At 46.8% G+C, this 10,254-nt stretch overlaps 1 pseudogene; it reads right to left on the bottom strand.

Annotated features, from left to right (window-relative positions):
- Positions 1-2,687: 2,687 nt before the first annotated feature.
- On the bottom strand, positions 2,688-5,320 carry LOC124697003 (annotated as a pseudogene).
- Between the last annotated feature and the right edge of the window lie 4,934 nt (positions 5,321-10,254).

The raw sequence follows: 10,254 nt of genomic DNA, 5'->3' as shown, positions 1-10,254 counted from the left end.
TATTTCACAGCCATCAGTTAACTAGATTATTGACTCAGTGCAAGTGGGAGACTGAAAGGAATATGCCCGAGAGGCAATAATAAAGTGGATATTATCTTATCCATGTTTATGATAGATGTTTATTTCTCATGCTAGAATTTTATTAACTGGAAACGTTAATACATGTGTATCTTAATAAACAAACATGAGTTCCAAGTAAAGCCTCTCTTTTAACTAGCTCATTGATTAGTTGATGATCAAGGTTTCATGATCATGAATATTGGATGTTGCTAATAACGGGGTCATGTCATTATAAGAGTGATGTGATGAACACACACCCAAGTAGATATAGAAATACGATCAAGTCATTAAGTTTACATGGCTATTTCAAACACGTACAAAGTAGCCTTATTCCTTAGACCATGAGATTATGTTGATCACTAACACCGAAAGAGTACTTTGATGACATTAAACGTCACACCATAATATGGTGGCTATAAATTTGGATTTTGGTGCTATGAAGGTATTAGTTGAGGCTCATGGATGGGTTTTATCCATCCTCATGACGCATATATATACTTTGGACCCTCTCGATGATATCACATTGACACCGCTTGAAAGCACGTGACTAGGTCACATGAATGTCATATCATGGACCAAGTAAAGATTAATTGTGGGTAACGGAATCGAACTAGGTATAGTTGATACCGAAGATAGGATCCCAGACAAGTAAAATATCACGAGATAAAAGGAGTTGGTTACGACGTTTATGGTTCATGTGGTCACAAGTTTTATCATTGAATGAGTGTGAGTCATCACGGATCACTAGATCCCACTAATGATTACTAATCAGAGAGGTGTCTCGCTCATGTACACATTATTCATGAACTGCAAGGTGACACACTAAAGTTTCGTCGATGTTTGAGTGGATACACAACACCGAAGAAAAGTTTAGACATGATAGGGACCTTTTCAAGAATCGTTAGAATTGTTTCGGGATATTAGAATAGTTGGGGCTGAATTTTAATGTTTGTTAATTAAAAGAATTAACAAATATTAATTAAAATAGTTAAAAACATTTAATTAATTTACGGGAGAAAAGCCCTTCATCTTTGAGTGGGGTTTTATGGGATTTTGAGTGGGTGCGAGTGGAGTGTCCACCACATAATGATGGAAGAGGTGGGGGCACCTCTTATGGCCGGCACCCCCTTGGGTTGTTGCCTTCTCCTCCTCCTATATAAGATGGCTGGAGTTCCTCTTCCATAGTTGCTCATCTCTTGACCCTTTGGTTGGTCCCTTCTCCCTCTTCCCGTTGATCCACCATACGAGTTGTTGCTTAGGAAAAGCCCTACTGGAATTATTTCTCCACCAACACCACCACGCCGGAGTTTGTTGGATTGTCCCAGTGGATCCACTACTTTCGATGCCCTGCTTGAACGAGGGATCGGAGGTCGTCATCAAGCCATGTGTGTGACCAAGTACGGAAGTGCCTCCCTTTGTAGCGCTTGTCTTCTTCACAATCTTGAGATCGGCAAGTGAGCTTCTACATCAACCAGGAGAAATGTTCTCGGTAACGCTTTGTGTCTTCAAGGGTGAGTTAATCTCAACCACGAGTTATTTGTTACTTGCATCTCCTAGATATGATCTTGCGTTTATGGTTGCAACAATATTTTTTTTTGTTTTCTATACAACAAACCCATTAGCAGTGTGAAGCTATATGGTATGTTACCGTCGTTGGACATGTCCTTAGTTCGACGACGAAGTTAGGCGCGGAAAATGGCATGGAAGCCGAGATCTGAGGCCGGTAATGGTGGTTCAAGTCCTGGTGGCGATGGCTTGGCGATTCGTGACTTCAAGCAGCGGCATCGGCAAGTGGGGGTGATAGCACAGGAAAAATTCAGAGTCTAAACTTGGAGGGTGAAAACCCAAGGTCTGTCTTTAATTGGTTGTGTCTGACAATGGCCTTGTTGAAGGTATTGTTTTGCACGCATGGACTTTCTCCTAGGTGAAATCCTATGATCTACGATCAGTGCGACAGCGATGATTGTTCACTGTTCCCTTCTTAGAAGTGTCGCTTTTGGAGAAAATGAATTTCTAATGTTGTCTTAGTTGTGTTTGGTATGCTGCTACAATTCTTTTTTTGTAATTTTTCTTTCTTTTTTGGCTATGGATATCCATATTGTCATTAGGGCAATGCGTTGCTGAAGTTAGGTATAATTAGCATCTTTAGGATATTAACATATTCTCTTTGTAAAAGAGCAGAAATAATAAGATTTTACAAAACAGTGAAATGAAGCATGAAAGGCATACGATTAATTTGGATGTGTCTATGTCACTGAGATTTTCTTAACTCTCACTGACCTGTAAAAAGTGCAATCAAAGAAAAGTGTAACTTCATCCAGTTGCACATTTCTGAGAGAACACAAAAGTACAACTCAAGCATTTTTTTAATAAGTGACTTAGAATTAAGAAATCTCAGTTAACTGAGACATAGCGAATTCGAATTAATTTGAAAGTAACCCACTTACTATGAGCTATCAGATTAATTGTGTGTAACTATGAAAGCACACGAATTACTTTGGAGGTGACCGAATTACTGAAGGCTAACAGATTAATTGTGTGTAACTATGGGCTGCAACACATTACACAATTCGTCTTCTAAATTCTACTCTCCCCGCGCAAATCGGATTCAGAATGAATTCGTTTGATCAGGAGTCGAAGGTGATCTCGCTCTCTACCTCCTCGTCAACATAGAGGAAATGCGACCCTCTATCGATCACCTTCTTGCCGTCCTCCCTCGCCCTGCTCAAGTGCTCGCACGGGCTGACGTCGAACGTCAGGCTAGCCTTCTCGCCGGCCTCGAGGTGCTGGCTCCGGAACCCAACGAGCTGGCTCGCCGGACGCCCGCCCGTCGCGTTGGGCCACCGGAGGAACATGAGCACCGAGTGCTTTCCGGCCAGGGGTCCGTGGTTCTGCACCTCCACCACTGCCGGGAACTTGAGCTGCTCGCACACCTCGGCCCCGATCTCCTCCACGCCGTAGTAGCTCGCGCCGCCATCGTCCACGGTCGTCGACACGCCGGCGAGTAGATTCTTCGTGTTTGGTACTTGACTGGGGACCACTAATCGGCGGGAGACTTTGGAGTAGCTGAGTCCGTAGCCGAACTTATAGACAGTCTCGCCATGGTAGAAGCGGTAGGTCCGGCCGGGGTAGCCGGTGGCCGGGTCGGCGCGCATCCGCATGTCCGTCATGTTCACCCTGGTGTACTCCTCCGGGTACCACGTCACCGGCAGCCTGCCGCTGGGGTTGTGCTCTCCGAACAGCACCTTGGCGATGGCAAGCCCGCCGGCCTGGCCAGGGTACCCGGCCCACAGGATCGCGCCGATCTTCGGGTTGTTTTTGGCGAACGTCACGTCCACCGGGCCGCCCGTGAGGAGCACCAGGATCACTGGCCGTTTCGCCGCCCTGGCCACGGTGGTGATGAGGCTCTGCTGCTTTGGGGGGAGCAGGAGGCTCGTCCTGTCCAGCCCTTCCTGCTCCTGCTTCTGGCTCAGCCCCATGAACAGGATCACGTGGTCGTGCCAGCCCGCCACCCCGGCCGCCTCGTCTATCTTGGAGAAGGCACAGGACGTGGAGTTGCACCCGGGCCGGAACGCGATGTCCTTCACGTACTCCCTGAGCCCCTGGAGCGGCGTCGTGTACTCGCACGCAGGGCCGAAGTAGTTGCCGATGAGAGCGCCACGGTCGTCGGAGTTGGGACCGATGACGGCGGCCGCCGTGACCACCGGACCGGTGGAGCGGGAGGATGCCTCCGTCGTTCTTGAGCAGGACGATGCCGTCCTGCGCCGCCTCGAGCGCCAGGCTCCTGTGCGCGGGCGAGCACACGTCGGCGGCGCCGAGGCGCCCGTACAGCGGGCTACTCCGCGGGTCGCCGTTGAAGTGCCCGAGCCGCATCCGGACGCCGAAGAGGTTCCTGAGGACCTTGTCCAAGTCCTGCTCCGTCATCTTCCCCTGCTGGATCGCCGACATGCTGTGCACCTGCGTGTAGTTCCCGCAGTCCATGTCCATCCCTGAAACCAAGTTGCAAACATTCGTTATTTTCTTCGCCCTTGTCTGCTCCAACAAATTGTCAGTGTGTAGCAGCAGAGGCTGTACGGCACGTACCGGCCTTGAGCGAAACAGCAACCGCATCCTCGTCCGTGGGAGTGTAATGGTGTCCACCGCGAATCAGTGCCACCGCATCACAGTCAGCAGCTACGTACCTGCACAAATTAAGTCTAGTTTAATCCCCAGTTTCATCCTTGCTGAATACAACAGTGCTACTACAGTAGTAGTATAATCTAATTTTTCAGATGCATATGCATGTACGTATATATTTATATCGATCGTACCCGTTCATTCCCCATTCTCCTTTGATGGTTTTGGTGAGGAGGTCGGGGTCGGCGCAGGTCGGGACGCCATTGACGGAGATGTAGGCGCACATGACGCAGGTGGCCTTCCCTTCCACCACGCAGCTCTTGAACGGCGGGTTGAAGGTGTCCGCCAGATCCTGGGCCGTCACCTTCGCGTTAAAGTTGTACCGCACGGCGCCCCTCCAGTCGTCCAGGTCGTACGCCGTGGCATGCTTGCAGCACGCCGAGGCCTGCAGCGTCGTCGTCGAGGTGCCCTGAAGGCCCCTCACAAAGGCGGCGGCGTACTTGCTCGCAGTGATCGGGTCCTCGCCGGGGGTCTCCTGTCCCGCGGCCCCAACGCGGGTCGCGGTAGATGTTCACGTTGGGAGACCAGATGGTGAGCCCCTCCGCCTGCCCCAGGTTGTACAGCGCTCTAGCCTCCCTGCCAATTGCCTACATCATGTACACAAAGATCCATTTTCACAGCCATTATTGTTGCATCAATTCTATAATGATATTCACTTTATTACTACTTCATACGTACATACCTGGCCGATACGGTACCATATGCCCTCATCGAAAGAGGCGGCGGTGAGCAGCACCTGCGGGAAGCTGGTGACGGCGCGGACGGTGCCGTTGAAGTGCATACCACGGCCCCAAATGGAGAGCCCGTGCAGCCCCTCCGACCACCACTTGTACGCCGGGACGCCTAGCCGCGGCACCGCCGACGCCTTGTCGGCCAGCTGCGACACCTTCTCCGCCAGCGTCAGCCGCGCTACAAGGTCCGCCGTGCGCCGCTCCACCGGCAGCTGCTGGTTGCAGAACGCGTAGCCCCCCTGTGCCGCCCCCGGGCCGCATGAGAACGCCGGGTTGTTACCGGCGGCTGCCGTAGCCAGCAGCAATGCCGAAATGGTCACCATGAGTAGCGCGACTATGCCAGCGGCACCCATTGGCGATTCTTGGGTGGATGAACAGAGAGAGAATGGGACGTGAGAACTGAGAAGCGATGCGGTTTATCGAGTTTCTTAAATAGGAGTTCTTGGCTAATAAAGCCACGACACGTGTCCGGATCCCAAAATCGCATAAAATTGGATATCCTTAATTATGTATGAATATACACGATTTTGATTAAATAGTAGGATAATATTTCTGCTAAATATTGGTAATTATATTGCGATATCGTGAAATAATAGTAGGATCGGATTTCTGCTAAATATTGGTAATTATTAGGCTAGCCATAGTGCTAGTATCATGTATACTGGTCTCACAAAAATACTAATGTGGTAGCTAATATTAAAGAGTAGAGAGGAGACTAGAGTAACAACGGTGGATACTGTATCATAGCGCATGTCACGAGAAAAATTAATGCCAAATAAATCTTGTGCATAAATTTGCATTGACATTCTAAAAAGCAATAAATATAGCAAGACTATGATACTACTTCATGATATATACTAACCACTATAGATATAATACCATGCACAAGTATCATATGCATGATACTAGTATACTACCACATGATATTTAACACTATGGCTAGCCTTGCAGTGATATCGTGAAATAATATCACATGCAGTATTCACTTTAAATGGAAGGATCACATTTCTATTAATACTGTACAATTATGTATGCTTTGCGGGAGATTTTAAAATATCCAACTATATGCACGCATAAATAAGCTATATTCTCCTATTCCTAATATATGCACATGGGTAATATGGATGTAATTATGTAAACCTATCTACAATCCAGTATATATTCTCATATATTCTTGTTATATGGCAGAGCAAAGAAAAAAATTACAGCCTCAAAGCTCATTTTTGTTTATAAATATGATTTTGATTTTTTCCACCAACTATTATCCATTTTCTTAATGGAAGATTGCATTTAGATGCATGCCGGCCGCCACCAGCCGGCATCCCGCGGTTGAGGACACCGCCCCAACCTCACGCGCGCCACCACGGCGTCCCAGGGCCGCTGCCCTGGCCACCATGAGCGTGGGCGACCCGCACGCCCCAGATCCGATCGGATCTTGGCCAGGCGGCGCCGCACCAGATCGCCCCGCACGCCCGCGCGCAGAGGACGACCACCTCCAGCACTGGCCGACCACCGCAGAGCCTGCGAGCAGCCGCCATCGAATCCCCGACCCGAGCCCGCCGGCCCGGCCTCCTCTCACCCGACCGGCGTCGCCCCCACGAGCCGGCCCTCCACCGCGCGCACACGAACTCCCCGGCCACCTTTGGCAGCGGGGGTGCCGCCACCACCGCGGGGGAGGCCGCCGGCGGCAGCGGCTGGGAGGGGCCAGACGGGGAGGACCTTCGGCGGCGCTCGGATGTGCCCCTGGCGTCGCTGGGGGAGCGACGCGAGGGGGAGCGAAGATTGCATTTCTCTTAATGCAAATCCAGCTATATATATATCCTTTGCAAAATAAAAATTCAATATGTGTAAACGTACGAAGCTGATAATTTTGCATCATTTGATCGTGAACTATATACACTCATGGATAAAATGTGGATGCACATCAAGCTACAATCTGATAGCTTTCGGAATTTATACATGTCTCCCCCCCCAAGTCATCCTCAAGAGCTCCCTTAACGTGATCAAGCCATCATCGGATGCTCGCGCAGCGTTGTAGAGAGCATGATCATTCATGATGTGTGCATGTGCCGGTATTTTCCATAAAAATGATGACCCGCATGTTAAAAGCTGAATTGCATTAACAAAAAGTTTTGTAGCCTAAATTTTTTGGGTGAGCCGCAGTTCGCTTTCAACATTGGTTTTATATGGACGAGGACCCCAAAACTAGGTCCCCACAAGTGTATGTCTTGACGCACTTTTTTGTACTCTTTTGTTACCAACCAAGAAATGCTTTACTTGATAACCTATTTTGAAATATGTTGCAACGTGGTAACTTTAATACAAATGCACAACTTCTGAATCCTATTGCTTCATGATATTACGAATAATCGAGGTGAGACTTTCGGTATCCTCGTGATTCAACTCTTGATCGATATACGTGTTAACCTCGATCTTGTTTCATTCTCTTTCTTGTATCGTATTTCTATGTCCTTGTAATTCTCATTACAAAGTATTTGGCTAGACTATTGTGTGACATCGTAATACCTAGATGGGCCTTGAGTATATCTCTCGTTAACCCATAGGAGAAATTTCCAATCTTGAATCACCAAGTTCTTAGACATTCTTTCCAACATAGATGACTACCAACTTGCTCGCTTCATATTACAGTAGACTTCTAATAGTAACAAATACATGCCTTATGGAATGAGATTCATTGAAACTCTCAAGGTCTAAGGATTTGTTTCATAAGATTACACTTAAGATATAAATATTAACAAGAAATGACGTCTCATCGTGTATCTATAATATCTGGGTCGGTTCAGTACCCTAGGTCATCCTAATAATGTACTCCCACTGTTGTTACACTACCATACCCATGATCAGGAAAATGTGGTCATCAAACAACACATGAGCTCGTTCTAGAGTCGGGAATAGGAACACTTGTCTATTCATTCTTATACATGTGCTTATGAGTTTTTCTTAGAATCTCATATTCAAGGCACATAGCAGTTATAGCATAATAGAATAAACTTTAGTAACATAACTTGGAGCTAAAATATTATCGCTTTTGAAAGAACATGGAGCCCCCGTGTGTGGTTTGGTAACTGATGACAATCTCTATGGACTAATGGTTGCATTGAATTTCTCTTATAGGTTTTGTCCATAGACAATGCTTGAACCATATGTTGGTTCCAAGGTTGCAAGAATAAGCAAATGAAGAAGATCAAGTTACAAGTATCTCTTGAAGAAGAAGAAGGGTGAGTTCTCATGCACATATTCAAGATATCAACAATATGAAGAATGAAGACGGTGGAGTGCAATGAAGAAGATGGATGAAGACGGAGGCGTGCATTGAATAAGAGGGATGCAGGCAGAGCTTTCCATCCATAAGGTGGTCATGGATACATGAAGATATGTCAAAGAACAAGCTCTCCTCCGTAGTATTTCGTATTGCTTTCTTGAACAAGATAGTTTTCTACCCACAGGAGCTTTTTCTAATAGAGCAGTATTCGCGTATTCGCCTTAAAGGAAAGATATAAGATTGAGATAAATTGGGGGGCATTAAACAGTACCAAAACTATAGGTTTTTCATAGTGGAGTATGGGGAGATCCGCAAGACTTCATCAAGCAAGTACTATGAAGAAAGACGTTCCATCTTGAAGCGGTCAAGATCTTCATCATCTATCTCAAGTGGAATATGCAAGGTCAAGGTTTTCTCTTGATAGGTTTCTCTCTTAACGGTCTCTTGTTAGTGTTGGGAGACATGGTGTTTATGATACTTGGTCGTACTATCAAGAGGGCTCTCGAATGAGTAACTTGGTCGTATCGTTCGGAGTGAGCTCAAACCCTTTCATGCTTTGCATCATGTTTCTTGGTTGTGCTTGGTATTTATGCATGTTATATTTTAGATCTTGTGCATATTCTCATGACAAGTTCTAGCTCATCGAACATGGAATATGTATGGAGAGCTTGTTGCAATTTCGAGTTTGAAGGTTATATCGGTATGTCTTTTATAGATATGTCAAATCTCTCTTCATTTGATTTTATCCTACCTTGTTGGACTATGATGTTTCCCTTCACAGTATTCTAGATCTTGTTGCGAGCTTCTAAATGAGCCTAAGATCACCCAAATCGGAGACCGGATGCTCAAGTTATGTTTTTGTAGTTTCGAACGTTCTCCTAGTTTTTTTTTTGGTCTGGCCCCTATGTAGTAAGTTGCCAACTGTTAGTTATGGGAGGAGCGGACCATCTGACACAAGACCCCCCCCCCCCACGCAGTCTCGTAACGGTAAGTTCTCGGGTGACCTATTTAAGGGGGCCCTCTTCCCCAATGGTTCCCCACCCTTTAGGCAAGTTCTTGATTACGTTTTTCTCCTCAATTCTTGACACTCTTGATCTTCCTATCTCCGCAATCCCTCCATGTTTCTCGAATATTTTTGAGGGAAAACAGAGAGGAGATCTAGATCTACAATCCTACCAATCAAAATCCCATTCTTGTGAGGGAATCTTTCTAGATCGAGATGTTGGAGTCTTTTGTAGATTTCATCCCTTGTTCTTTCTCTCTTATTTTCCCGGTAGCTTTAGTTTCTTTGTTGGAATTCGTGAGTGAAGGACTTGAGCATCTTGTGGTGTTTTTCCCTATCATGTGGGTGCATCGGTTTGAGATCTCTACGGAGATTCGGTCTCATGAGAGTTCATGGGTATTAACTCTTGGGTTCTTGGAACCCTAGACGACTTGTAGGCCTTTGTAGTGTTGTTACCTTTGTGGTGTGGTGGCCTTTGTGGTGTTTTTACCATTGTGGTGTGGTAGCCTTCCTTGCATGGTATCCTTCGTGGCTTTGTTGCCTTTGTGGTGTGGTAGCCTTCGTTATGGTGTGGCCTTTGTGGTGTTGTTGCCTTTGTGGCGTTGTAGCCTTTGTGGCTTTGTCGCTACTTTGGTCGTGTGGCCTCTTGTAGCGTGTTCTATTTTTGGAATTACTTGGGAGCCTCCAATCGTTGTTTAGTTTTCCTCAAGCTTGTGACCTTTGTGTAGTCTACTTGGGAGCCTCCAATTAAGTTGTGGAGCTCGCCCAAGCTTGTACGGGTTTGGTGACCAACCTCAAGCTTCCCTTAGTGTATCGAGGATTTCCATTTTGGTGGGAAGGCTCGAGGAGAATACGTTGCACCATCGTGGAATTTGGAGTGCCTTGTGCCTCCACACCGCCCCAACGAAGAGTATCACCCGCAAGGGTGTGAACTTCAAGATACATCATCGTCTCTGTGTTCCTAGGTTACTTATCAAACCGAGATCCTTTACTTATTCAAT

This window comes from Lolium rigidum, chromosome 3, assembly GCF_022539505.1.
Source record: "Lolium rigidum isolate FL_2022 chromosome 3, APGP_CSIRO_Lrig_0.1, whole genome shotgun sequence".
Lineage (NCBI taxonomy): Eukaryota > Viridiplantae > Streptophyta > Magnoliopsida > Poales > Poaceae > Lolium > Lolium rigidum.
This window is presented reverse-complemented; position numbering and strand designations above follow the sequence as displayed.